Source organism: Prionailurus viverrinus, chromosome X (assembly GCF_022837055.1).
Source record: "Prionailurus viverrinus isolate Anna chromosome X, UM_Priviv_1.0, whole genome shotgun sequence".
In the NCBI taxonomy this organism is placed as follows: domain Eukaryota; kingdom Metazoa; phylum Chordata; class Mammalia; order Carnivora; family Felidae; genus Prionailurus; species Prionailurus viverrinus.
In genome coordinates, this window is record NC_062579.1 from 39,484,241 (window position 1) to 39,499,003 (window position 14,763).

Sequence of the window (14,763 nt, forward strand, 5' to 3'; positions counted from 1 at the left end):
TTATCTGTTATAGCATGTACCAGGACTTCATTCCTTTTTATTGCTGAATAATATCCCATTGTATGGGTATACCACATTTTGTTTATTCATTCATCAGTTGATTGGCATTTGGATTATTTTCACTTTTTGCCTATTATAAATAATCATTTAAAATTATTTATTTGTTTATTTTTTTTTAAATTTTTTTTCAACATTTATTTATTTTTGGGACAGAGAGAGACAGAGCATGAACGAGGGAGGGGCAGAGAGAGAGGGAGACACAGAATCGGAAACAGGCTCCAGGCTCTGAGCCATCAGCCCAGAGCCCGACGCAGGGCTCAAACTCAGGGACCGCGAGATCGTGACCTGGCTGAAGTCGGACGCTTAACCGACTGCGCCACCCAGGCGCCCCTTATTTGTTTATTTTGAGAGAGAGAACATGAGGGAGGGTCAGAGAGAGAGAATCTCAATCAGGCTCCACTGTCAGCACAGAACCTGACTTGGGGCTTGAACTCACAAACCATTAGATCATGACCTGAGCTGAAACCAGGAATGGGATAGTCAACCAACCGAGCCACACACACTGCACTCCCCTCCCCCATCCAGTGTACTTTTAAAATCGTATGTTGTTTTCAGTTCTAGAAATTGAATTTGGGTCTTTTATATATTTTCCACATTTTGTTTATTTATTTTAAGATTTTATTTTTAAGTAATCTCTACACCCAACGTGGGGCTTGAACTCACAACCCTGAGATCAAGAGTTGCTTGCTTAACTGGCTGAGCTAGCACCTGGCTAGCTCATTTCTCCACATTTCTACTTAACATGTCTAATCTTTCCTTTAGCTTCCAGAACATATGAAATACAGTTACAATAACTCTTTTAAGTCCTTGTCTACTAATTCTGTCGTCTGTATCACTTCTGGGTCTGTTTCTACTGAGTTTTCTCTTCATTATGAATTGTATATTCCTTTTTTTTTTTTTTTTGCATACCTGGTGATTTTGTATTCAATGCCAGATGTTGTGACTTTTATCTTGTTGAGTACTGGATATTTTTGTATTCCTCTAACTATTCTTGAGTTTTACTTGGGGATGTGATCAAGTTACTTGGAAACATTTTGTTACTTTTAAGTATAGATTTTAAGCTTTGTTAGACCAGGGCAGTGTTGAGACTTGGGTTAATTGCCGCCACTACCAAGGCGAGACCCTTCTTAGTATTTTACCCAATAATCCATTAATTATCAGGTTTTCCTTTCTGGCTTTTGGGAAAAGGTATTATTTCCTGCTCTGTGTGAATTCCAGCTATTGTTCTTTTTAATCTTTTCGTGTATTTTTCCCTGGCCTTGTGTAGTTTCCTCACAAGCCTGTGCTGATTAACACTCGACTGAATACCACTGGAAACCCCTGGTTGTCTCTGGAATTGCCTCTCGGTGAATCCCTCTCACACTTTGATACTCTGACCTGCTAAATGCCTTGGCTTCCACCAGACTCTCAGATTTCTCCTCAAAACAAGCAGACATCTAGGTTTTTTTTTTTTTTTTTAAGAAATGTTTTCTTATCAAGTAAACTTTAGGGGCTCATGGGTGGTTCAGTCGATTGAGCATCTGACTCTTGATTTCGGCTCAGGTCATGATCCCAAGGTCATGGGATTGAGCCCCACATCGGGCTCTGTGCTCAGCACAGAGCCTGCTTAAAGATCTTTCTCTCTCCCTCTGGCCCTCTCCCCAGCTTGTGCTCTCTCTCTCTCTCTCTCAAAAAACACAAGTGTGTGTGTGTGTATGTGTGTGTACACACACACATGTATAATATTTGACAAAATAAGTGAACTCTACCTCTACCCAATTGTGGGGATCAAACTCACAACCCTGAGATCAAGAGCTGCATGCTCTACCAACTGAGCCAGCCAGGTGTCCCTAGACTTCTAGGTTTTGCCTTAGTTGGTCCCTCTCTGTCTCAGGCAGTAAGCTGAACAATCAATTACAAGGCTCACCTTGTTTATTCTCCATCTCTCAGGGATCACTTTTCTTCATGGCCTGATGTCCCATATCTCAAGATTTGTTCGTTGTTTCATATATTTTCTCTAGATTGTTGTTTTAGGCAGGAAGGTCACTTGGTCCACATTAGTCTATCTTGGTTGAAAGTGGAAATCTTCTTACTGTTTTGCTAATGTTGTAATCTTCTCTACTACTAAATCAGGGATGTTAAAATCTACAATCATGATTGTAGATTTGTGTATTTCACTCTTTATGTTTGTGTTGTGCAATGTATTTTGAGATTCTGTTAGTAGATGTCTTAAATATTTATGATGTTACGTCTTCCTGATGAATTCACACGTCTGTCATTATGAAATGTCTCCATCTCTGGTAATACTCATAGTCTTACAATGTATTTTGTTGGTTATTAATACAGCAATTCCAGCTTTCTCAAGTTTAATGTTTCTGTGGTATATAGTTTTCTATGTGTTAAATTTCAAACTACCTGTGTCTTTTCATGTAATGGGTTTCACCCATAGACAGCATATAGTTGGGTGTAGTGCTGCGCCAAGCCATATTGGTGCCTGAGGCAGAAGGAAAACTGTGTGCTCCTATACATTTTTAATGTAATTTTTTCAGGTTAATTTGTTTTTCAGAGAGAGAGAGATCGCAAGTGGGGGAGAGGCAGAGAGAGAGAGGGAGACACAGAATCCAAAGCAAGCTCCAGGCTCTGAGCTGTCAGTGCAGAGCCCTATGTGGGGCTTGAACCTATGAACCGGGAGATCATGACTTGAGTCGAAGTCGGTCATTTAACTGACCGAGCCACCCAGGCGCCCCTTTAATGTCAGTTTTTAAAACTTTAAAAATGTTCATTTATTTATTTTGTGCCCACAAGAGAGATGTCAGCGCACAGCCTGACCCGAGTCTCAATCTCACAAACCGTGAAATCATGACCTAGCTGAAACCAGGAGTCAGACACATAACTGACTGAGCCACCCAGGCGCCCCATAATGTAATTTTTAGTGGTTAAATTTGCTCTAGAATATTAAAGTTGTGAGGAAAAAATCTGGCAAATGGAGAAGTAGATGTATTAAAGTGCACATTATTTTAAGTTTGAATATTTTACTTGTACCAAAAATAGAATTATTATAATTTTGCCTTCTTTGCTTTAATAGAAGCAAGCTCACCAATAATATTTTTAAAATGTACTTCTTTGCTTATCCTGTTTTCAGTTGAGAGAACTGCCGTGTTTGACAATTTCTCTTGACCAAATAACAATCTGAAATAATTTTTATCAACTTCAGCTTACAGAAACTTATTTTGTAGGACACCACTGTGACTGCTATTGTTAAAATATTCTCAAGCCCTTGCATGAAATCACTAAAGACCCTGAATAAACAAAGCAATCTTGAGAAAGAAAAACAAAGCCATAGGTATCATAATCCCAGATTACTAAAAAGCTGTAGTAATCAAAACAGTAAAAATAGACACATAGATCAATAGGACAGAATAGAGAGCCCAGAAAGAAACCCACACTTATATGGCCAATTAATCTATGACAAAAGAGGCAAGAATATACAATGGGGACAGGACGCCTGGGTGACTCAGTTGGCTGAGCGTACTTCATCTCAGGTCATGATCTCAAGGTTCGTGGGTTCAAGACCCACGTTAGGCTCTGTGCTGACAGCTCGGAGCCTGGAGCCTGTTTTGAATTCTGTGTCTCCCTCTGTCTCTTCCCCTCCCCAGCTCACATTCTGTGTCTCTCTCTCAAAAATAAATAAACATTAAAAAATATTTAGAAAATAGAATATACAAAATGGTAAAAGACAGTCTCTTTAAGAAATGGTGTTGGGGTGCTTGACTGGCTCAGTCAGTAGAGCATGTGACTCTTGATCTTAGGGTTGGAAGTTCGAGTCCCATGTTGTGTGTAGAAATTACTTAAAAATGAAATCTTAAAAAAAAAAAGGAAAAACAAACAAACAAACAAATGGTGTTGGGAAACCCGGGCAGCTACATGCAAAAGAATTAAACTGGACTTTCTTACACCATAGAAAAAAAAAATCTCAAAATAGATTAAAGACCTAAATGTGAGACCTGAAATGACAAAAATTCTATCAGAAAACATAGGCAGTAATTTCTTTGACAGTAGCTATAGAAATATTTTTCTAGATATGTCTCTTTTGGCAAGGGAAACAAAAGCAAAATTAAACTATTGGGACCACACCAAAATAAAAAGCTTTTGAACAGCAAAGGAAACCATTAACAAAACAAAAAGGCAGCCAACTGAATGAGAGATGTTTGTAAATGATATATACAATAAGGGGCTAATATTCAAAATATATAAAGAACTTCTACAACTCAACACCTAAAAAGCAAATAATCCAATTAAAAATGGGCAGAGGAAGGGCGCCTGGGTGGCTCAGTCGGTTAAGCGTCCGACTTCAGCTCAGGTCATGATCTCGTGGTCCGTGAGTTCAAGCCCCGCGTCGGGCTCTGTGCTGATAGCTCAGAGCCTGGAGCCTGTTTCAGATTCTGTGTCTCCCTCTTTCTCTGACCCTCCCCTGTTCATGCTCTCTCTCTGTGTCTCAAAAATAAATAAACGTTAAAAAAATTTTTAAAAAAATGGGCAGAGGACTTGAATAGACATTTTTCCAATGAAGACACACAGATGGCCAACAGAAACATGAAAACATACTCAACATCACGAATCATCAGGAAAATACAAGTAAAAACCACAATAAGATATCACCTCACACCGATCAGAACAGCTAGAACCAAAAAACAAGAACTAACAAGTGATAGCAAGAATGTGGAGAATTGTGCATTGTTAGTGGCATGTAAACCGTGGAAAACAGTATGGAAGTTCCTCAAAAAATTAAAAATAGAATTACCATATGATTCATTAATTCCACTACTGTGTATTTACCCAAAGAAAATGAAAACACTAATTTGAAAAGATATATGCACCCCTATGTTTATTGCAGCATTATTTACAATAGCCAAGATATGGAAGCAACCCAAGTGTCCATCGATAGATGAATGGATAGAGAAGTGGAATATGGGGTACCTGGCTGGGTCAGCTGATAGAGCATGTTACTCTTGATATCAGGGTTGTGAGTTTGACCCCTACATTGGGCATAGAGATTACTTAATTTAAAAAATGTTTTTAAACTTTATTTATTTATTTTGAGAGTGGGGTACAGGCAGAGGGAGAGAGAGAATCCTAAGCAGGCTCTGTGCTGTCAGCGCTGAATCAGATGCAGGGCTCAATCTCACGAACTGTGAGATCATGACCCAAGCCGAAATCAAGAGTCAGACACTTAACTGAGACACCCAGATGCCTTCAATTAAAAAAAAAATTAATGTTTATTTATTGTTGAGAAAATGAGAGAGAGAGAGAGAGAGAGAGAGAGAGAGAGAGAGAATCTGAAGCAGATTCCAGGCTCTGAGCTGTCAGCACGGAGTCTGACACAGGGCTTGAACCCATAAACCATAAGATCATGACCTGAGCCAAAGTCAGGTGCTTAACCCACTGAGCCACCCAGGTGCCCTCCACGTTTTTTGTTTTTTGTTTTTTGTTTTTTTTTTTAATTTTTTTTCAACGTTTATTTATTTTTGGGACAGAGAGAGACAGAGCATGAACGGGGGAGGGGCAGAGAGAGAGGGAGACACAGAATCGGAAACAGGCTCCAGGCTCTGAGCCATCAGCCCAGAGCCCGACGCGGGGCTCGAACTCACGGACCGCGAGATCGTGACCTGGCTGAAGTCGGACGCTTAACCGACTGCGCCACCCAGGCGCCCCCCCTCCACGTTTTTAAAAATAAAAATAAAAAGTAAAAAAGAAGAGGTGTTAGAAAAAAAAGAAGAGGGGTTATAATGGAATATTACTCATAAAAACATAAAAAAAATTTAGATCTTGCCATTTGCAACAACATGGGTAGACCTAGAGGGTATGGTGATAAGTGAAATAAGTCAGTCAGAGAAAGACAACTACCATATGCTCACTCATATGTGGAATTTAGAAAAACAAAGCAAACAAACAAACAAAGACAAAAAAATCCCCCAGACTCTTAAATAAAGAGAAAAAAATTGGCGGTTGCTGGAGGAGAGGTGGGTGTGGGCATGGGTGAAATAGATAAAGGTGATTAAGTATACAACTATCATCAGGAGCACCCAGTAATGTATAGAAGTATAGAATCATTATATTGTACACCTGAAACTAATAATATAACACTGTATGTTAATTATACTTCAATAAAAAAATAATTGATCATTAGACCTTGGGCACCTGAGTGGCTCAGTTGGTTAAGGGTCCAACTGTGGATTTCAGCTCATGTCATGATCTCACAGTTCATGAGATCGAGCCCCCTGTGCTGATAGCACAGAGCCTGCTTGGGATTCTCTCTCTCCCTCTCTCTCTCTGCCCCTCCCTCAGTCATGCTCTCTCTCTCTTTCTTTCAAAATAAAATAAATAAACTTAAAAAAAAACATTTGTCCTGAAAAAAAATTCTCAAAGCCATTTCCAAATTTGGATAAGGTTGCACTAAACAAAATTGGTAAATCAGTTCTAGAAGATCCAAATGTAATGCTGAATTATATTGCAAATTATTGATGTTGAACACTGCTTCAAACTATTTTGGATAAATTTCTGCAGGACGTAGATCAAAATATTTAAGAGCTGGGGCGCCTGGGTGGCTCGGTCGGTTGAGCATCTGATTTTGGCTCAGGTCATGATCTCGCCGTTCGTGAGTTCAAGCCCCGCATCAGCCTCTGTGCTGACAGCTCAGGGCCTGGAGCCTACTTCAGCTTCTGTGTCTCCCTCCCTCTCTGCCCCTCTCCTGCTCACACTCTCTGTCTCTCTCAAAACTAAATAAACATTAAAAAAATATTTAAGATATAAGTCAATGGCTGCCTTTTGTAAATCAGATGTATTTGTAGAAAATAACTTATCTCTGGATAAAATAAAAAATCTGAAAGACACTAAATTTTTCCAGTCACCATTTTAAATGTGAAATTAGAGTATCTATGATCTTTTTAATTTCTGTTTGATATGCACTCTTTCCATAATAAGTGATATTCTCAAACAGTGATTCATACATTTGCAATTTCTTTTTTTTTACATTTGCAATTTCTGTACTATCCTTTTGTGTTTATTTTGAAATTTGACAAGTATATCCATATCTTTTTTGATGTTTATTTATTTTGAAAGAGAGAGAGTGAGTGAGTGAGAGAAAGAGAAAGAAAGCATGTGGGAGGGGAAGAGAGAGAGAGGGAGAGAGAGAATCTCAAGCAGGCTCCATGATGTCCTTGCAGAGCCTGACCCCAGGGCTTGATCCCACAAACCGTGACATCATGATCTGAGCCAAAATCAAGAGTTGGGTGCTCAACAGACTGAGCCACCCAGGCAGCCCCCATATTTTTTTTAAAAAGATTTTTAAAGTCATCTCTACACCCAACATGTGGCTCAAACTCATGATCCCAAGATCAAGAGTTGCATGGTCTTCCAACTGAATCAGCCAGGCGCCCCAAGTATATTCATACCTTGTACTAATGATGTACATTCAGCAAAATCTCTTTCAAAGTTACATCCTCTTATTTGTTGTAAGCAGAGGAATGAGCCATCTATTAAGATTGCAGTTTTTTCCATAGTCATGTTTTTGGTTTTTTTTTTTTTTTATTGCAGAGTTTTACTAACTTTTACCACTTGGCTCAAAATATCGCCCCACACAGATAAATCCCAGATATATTTGTCATGTTTTCACCAAGATGCTTTTCATTTCAGAACAATGTATTTTATCATTTCTTAGTATGTACTTTAATATATAATACACACTTTTGATTTGTGAGCAAAATGCCTTGATTATATTTGATCTTGGTGCCCATCAAATATCTGTAAAATGTTTTAATGTTTTTAAGGCAGACATAAGAATATCCCATCTGTGGGTGCCTGGCTGGCTCAGTTGGAAGAGTATATGATTCTTCATCTCAGGGTTGTGAGTTTGAGCCCCAAGTTGGGTGTAGAGATTACTTAAATAAATATTAAAAAAAAAAAGAATATCCCATATGGTAGTTCAATTCACAAATCATTTCACAATATATACATACATGAAATAATCATGTTGTATGCCTTAAAGATACCCAGTGTTATATGTTAATTACACATAAATAAAGCTGGAAAAAATTAAAATTAAAAAGTCATTTTCAGTAGCTGAGATATTAGGTCTTATAGCAAAAACTATAACTACTTTCTGTAATTTTGATTCATTTCTTAACATATTTTTCTTTTTCTGAACATTGCACCACTTGGCTTTTTAGATGCCATATTTGTCTTTGAAAATTCTTGGTATTAATTTAAAATATATTCAGGGCACTTGGGTGGTTCAGTCGGTTTAATGTCTGACTTTGGCTCAGGTCATGATCATGTGGTTTGTGAGTTCGAGCCCTGCGTCTGGCTCTGTGCTGACAGCTCAGAGCCTGGGGCCTGCTTTGGAATCTGTGACTCCCTCTTTCTCTTCCCCTCTTCTGCTCACGCTATGTCTCTCTGTTTCTCAGAAAATAAATGTTAAAATAATTTTAAAATAATTTAAAATATATTCTTACTAACACAATATTTATAGTAAATATATGTAATATTTCCTTAATATATATCTTAAGATCCTATAAATTATAATATTTAATATAAGATTGGTATGCATAAAAATTTATACCAAAACCACAAAAATCAACCATTACAAACAGCAGAAAACTATGTACCAGATTTTCAGACAAATTTGGTGAGAAACAAATATTTAAAAGTAATTTTTTAGAAAAGAATTTAATAAGAGCAAAGCAAACTATCTGTGTTTTTTTAATGTTTATTTTTCAGAGAGAGAGAGAGTGAATGGGGGGTGCAAAGAAGGGGGACATAGGATCTCAAGTGGGCTCTGTGCTCACAGCAGAGAGCCCAGTGCGGGGCTTGAACTCACCACCCCGAGATCAAGAGTTGGATGGGATGGATGCTCCACTGACTGAGCCAGCCAGGCGCTCCCACCATATGTTATAATATTATTGATTATATTTCCTATGCTATACTTTTTATCCCTGTGACTTATTTTATAACTAGAAATTTCTACCTCTTAATACCCTTCAGCTATTTTGTCTATTTCTCCCAACCCTTCCCCTCTAGCAACCACCAGTTTTTCAGAGATTTTTTTTTTTGTATGTCATTAAGCCTGACCCCACCCATGTTACATGATTCCCGGGGTAGTGCAAAGTGCAGGGTGGAATCCTGTCCTTTTTTTAAAGTTTATATATTTATTTTCAGAGAGGAGGGGGAAGGGCAAAGAGAGAGAGAATCCCAAACAAATTCCACACTGCCAGAATGAAGCCTGATGCGGGGGTCATGAACTCACGAACCATGAGATCATGACCCGAGCCAAAATGAAGAGTTGGACGCTTAACCAACTGAGCCACCCAGGTGCCCCTGGAATCCTGTCTTGATGTAAAATTTTGATGTGTGCATCATGGATTTCTTTGAAATAGTTTTAACTTTTTAAAAATATAATTTGTTGTCAAATTGGTTTCCATACGTCACCCAGTGCTCATCCCAACAGGTGCCCTCCTCAATGCCCATCACCCACTTTCCCCTCTCCCCCACTCCCCCTCAGTTTGTTTTCAGTATTTGAGTCTCTTATGGTTTGCCTCCCTCTCTCTCTGTAACTTTTCCCCCCTTCCCCTCCCCCATGGTCTTCTGTTAAGTTTCTCAAAATCCACCTATGAGTGAAAACATATGGTATTTGTCTTTCTCTGCCTGACTTATTTCACTTAGCATAATACCCTCCAGTTCCATCCATGTTGCTGCAAATGGCCATATTTCATTTCTTCTCATTGCCAAGTAGTATTCCATTGTATATATAAACCACATCTTCTTTATCCATTCGTCAGTTGATGGACATTTAGGCTGTTTCCATAATTTGGCTATTGTTGAAAGTGTTGCTATAAACATTGGGGTACAAGTGCCCCTATGCATCAGCACTCCTGTATCCCTAGGGTAAATTCTTAGCAGTGCTATTGCTGGGTCATAGGGTAGTTCTATTTTTAATTTTTTGAGGAACCTCCACACTGTTTTCCAGAGCGGCTGCACCAGTTTGCATTCCCACCAGCAGTGAAAGAGGGTTCCCATTTCTCCACATGCTCGCCAGCATCTATAGTCTCCTGATTTGTTCATTTTAGCCACTCTGACCAGCGTGAGGTGGTATCTCAGCGTGGTTTTGATTTGTATTTCCCTGATCATTAGTGATGTTGAGCATCTTTTCATGTGCCTGTTGGCCATCTGGATGTCTTCTTTGGAAAAGTGTTTATTCATGTTTTCTGCCCATTTCTTCACTGTATTATTTGGTTTTTGGGTGTGGAGTTTGGTGAGTTCTTTATAGATTTTAGATACTAGCCCTTTATCCGATATGTCATTTGCAAATATCTTTTCCCATTCCGTTGGTTGCCTTTTAGTTTTGTTGATTGTTTCCTTTGCAGTGCAGAAGCTTTTTATCTTGATGAGGTCCCAATAGTTCATTTTTGCTTTTAATTCCCTTGCCTTTGGATATGTGTCGAGTAAGAAATCACTGCGGCTGAGGTCAAAGAGGTTTTTTCCTGCTTTCTCCTCTAGAGTTTTGATGGTTTCCTGTCTCACATTCAGGTCCTTCATCTATTTTGAGTTTATTTTTGTGAATGGTGTAAGAAAGTGGTCTAGTTTCATTCTTCTGCATGTTGCTGTCCAGTTCTCCCAGCACCTTTTGCTAAAGAGACTCTCTTTCTTCCATTGGATGCTGTTTCCTGCTTTGTCAAAGATTAGTTTGCCATACATTCGTGCGTCCAATTCTGGGTTCTCTATTCTATTCCATTGGTCTATGTGTTTTTGTGCCAATACCATACTGTCTTGATGATTACAGCTTTGTAGTAGAGGTTTTATTTTTTCTCAATATTGCAGTAAAATGTTAGTTATCTCTATGTTAACTGTACTGGAATTAAAATTTAAAAAAAAAACAATGTTTTTTTTTTTTTATCTTGATTGCTGAGTTTTTTGACATCCCTTTAAATTTTGCACCCAAGGCAAGTGCCTCACTTGCCTTATCTTAATCCTAGCTCCGGTTGGGTCTGTCTGGTTTTTTTTTTTTTTTTTCTTTCTGGTCTTAAAATCCTTGCCTTTAACGTGGGTTTTTAGTCATTTACACTCTATGGAGTTATTGATATGGTCAGATTAAGTTCTATGATATGTTTTCTATTTGTTCCTTCTGGGTTTTGATCCTCCGTTCCTCCTTTCCCACCTTCTTTTGAGTTAAAATATATTTTAATATTCAATTGTTATTTTATTTTTTAAAATTTAGAAAGAGAGGGTGTGAGCAGGGGAAAGGGGCAGAGGGAGAGAGGGAGAATCTCAAGCAGGCTCCATTCTCAGCGTGGAGCCTGACACAGGGCTCCATCCCACGACCCTGGCATCATGACCTGAGCTGAAATCAAGAGTTGAATGCTCAACCAACTGAGCACCCAGGCGCCCCTCAATTGTTATTCTTCTATTGGCTTGTCACCTGTGCATGTTTTCATTATTTTCTTTAGAGGTGACCTTGGTGATTACAAAATGCATCCTTATGATGCAATGAAATTTAACATTGTACCATTTCACATGAGATGCAAAACCCCTGCAATAGTATAGTTTCTTTTCCCAAGCCTTGTCCTTTGTGTCATTGTTATGTATATTATATCTTCTTGCAGTATAAATTCCACAATTCAGCTTGATCCTCCTTTTTTTTTTTTAAGTAAACTCTATGCTAGATGTGGGGCTTGAACTTAGGACCCTGAGATCAAGAGTTGCATGCTCTACTGACTGAGCCAGTTGGGCACTCCAGTTTGATCCTCTTGAGACAGGTTTTAAGGATATTTTAGAGAGGATCTACAGTAACCCTTACTCTTGCTAGGTCTAGCTGAAGTGGCTTACTGTTAAGGCATGGTCCTTCTGGGGTGTTTGTTTCTTGTTTGAGGTATTGGATGAGGACTCTCCACTCAGGCTGGTCAAAAGACCTGTGTCTCCCAGAACTGTGCAAGCATCCATTCAGCTCATGGAATCCCAGGACTGATCTCTGCTTGGCCTCCCAGTGTCTCACTATAAGCCTGCACAGCCTAGTATTTGGCCACAAACCTACAGCAATGCCTCTGGTGATTTTTGGGAAGTTGGCCTCTAAAAACCTCCTTTCTCTCCAGTAGAGTGAAATCCCAGCATTCCCGCAATCTGGTCTGTCCCAGCCCCCCATCTCAGCTATATTGCTGTCCTCTCCCTACACTCTATGTCCCTACAGGCAGGTCCTGAAAATGACCCAGGTGGAAAGAAGATACAGTCCAGGCTCACTGCAAGCTTTGCTTCTCCTGGCCATCACATTCCATCCAGTGGAGCAGAGGACACCAGAGAGCCTTGATAAACATATCTGTAGAATGATACCAGCTTTGGTCTCAGGGATCCCCCCAAATAAAAAGCCAGCATTGACAGATGGAGACGAAAATAACTGTTTGCTTAAATATACAACCAGTCTTTCCTTATCTTATTGATCTTGACACTTGAAGAATATGGGTAAAATATTTTGCAGGATGTCCCGATTTGGTTTGCTCTTTTCTCGTGATTACACAGGGGTTATGGTGTTTTGAGGAAGAATACAAAGAAAGTGAAATGCCCTTCTCACTGCATCACATCAGGGGGTACATGACAGCAATGTGTCATATAACCAGTGATGTTAACTCATCTCTTGGTTAAGGCGGTGTCTGCCAGGTTTCTCCATGGCGAAGTTACTATTTTTCACTTTCTGTACTCTTGTCATTAGGAGCAAGTGACTGAGTCCAGCTTGTATTCAAGAGGAAGGGAATTAAGCTCCAAGTCCTGGCAGTGGGGAATCAAATATTGAATATTTTGGAGGTGATACTTTAAGGCTGTGCAACTATGGTGTTCACCTTAAAGTTTTAAAATTTTTATTGAACAAAAAATTTTTGTAATGTTTTTATTTATTCTTGAGAGAGAGAGAGAGCGCGTGAGAGAGCACGAGTGGGGGGAGGGGCAGAGAGAAAGGGAGAAACAGAATCTGAGGCAGGCTCCAGGCTCTGAGCTGTCAACACAGAGCGCGATGCAGGGCTCGAACCCACGAACCGCAAGATCATGACCTGAGCTGAAGTCGGACGCTTAACCAACTGAGCCACCCAGTCGCCCCATAATTAAAAAATTTTATTATACTTGACACATTTCTTTTTCTTCACCTTAAAGTTTTGCCCACTAATTTTAGCATTTAGTGGATTAGGTCTGCAGCAATTAAGACTGATATTTTAATGGTAATTTTATATTTCCCTTATTCCTTCTCTATTTATTATTTAGAATTATTTTTTAAATGTGTATTTATTTTGAGAGACACCGACGGGGGGGGGGGGCAGAGAGAGAGAGAGAGAGAGAGAGAAATAATCCCAAGCATGCTCCACATTGTCAGCACAGAACCCAACACGGGGCTTGATCCCATGAACCATGAGATCATGACCTGAGCTGAAATCAAGAGTCGGTTGGCTTACAAAGCATAAGAGACTCTTAAAAACTGAGAACAAACTGAGGGTTGATGGGGGGTGGGAGGGAGGGGAGGGTGGGTGATGGGTATTGAGGAGGGCATCTTTTGGGATGAGCACTGGGTGTTGTATGGAAACCAATTTGAAAATAAATTTCATACATTGAAAAAAAAAAGTCGGTTGGCTTAACCGATTGTGCCACCCAAGCACCCCTGTTATTCAGAATTCTTATGCATGGAAGAGTTGTCCAGTCTCCAGCATTTATTTACTTATCCAGTCATACCACTTATTTATATAACTACAGAATTATTGATATTTAATTTGGGAGCACTATAAACTAACATTATCATTATTTTTTTGTTGCTCAAGTTGTTCCAGATTTGGCCATTGTGAGCTTTCAGGTTGGCTATTATATCCTTAAGACATGTTCCCATTTTGGGGGGGGGGTACTTCCTTACTTTCTGGGACTATATGATGTTCCAGAATCATCTTTTATTTTCCCCATTCTGGCCTTTATTTTTTTTTTTCAACGTTTATTTATTTTTGGGACAGAGAGAGACAGAGCATGAACGGGGGAGGGGCAGAGAGAGAGGGAGACACAGAATTGGAAACAGGCTCCAGGCTCTGAGCCAACAGCCCAGAGCCTGATGCGGGGCTCGAACTCCCGGACCGCGAGATCGTGACCTGGCTGAAGTCGGATGCTTAACCGACTGCGCCACCCAGGCGCCCCCCCATTCTGGCCTTTAAAACCAGCCATTTCTCCAATGATCCTGGTTCCTTTTACTAGAGAATGGCATTTAGAAACCAAGATCTGGGTGCTAGAGATGCTCATTAGTAGTGTCTAGGCCTTCTCAGTGGACAGACTGAGAAACTGTCAGAGGAAACCAAGACATGATGGCTAAAGGCAACATGGTATCTGTGACAGGGAGCTGGGGAGATGGCTCCTCAGGGGTCCCTGCCTATGGATATTCCTGGTCTTTTGTACTCCCCTCCCCTTGAGTAACTTGATCCTAACCAACAAAATGCCTCACCTTTGAGATGTCACTTCCAGTGATTAAATGACAAGACACAGTAACTTCCATTTTGCTAGTTGGCTCTCTTGCTGGCCTTGACAAAGCAAACTACTATGTTGTGAGCTGCCTCATGGAAGGAAAGGAACACAAGGCATGCTGACCGCCAGCAAGGAACTGAGGCCCTCGGTTCAACAGGCTACACAGAGAACCTGATCCTGCCCAACACCCTCCTCGCTTGT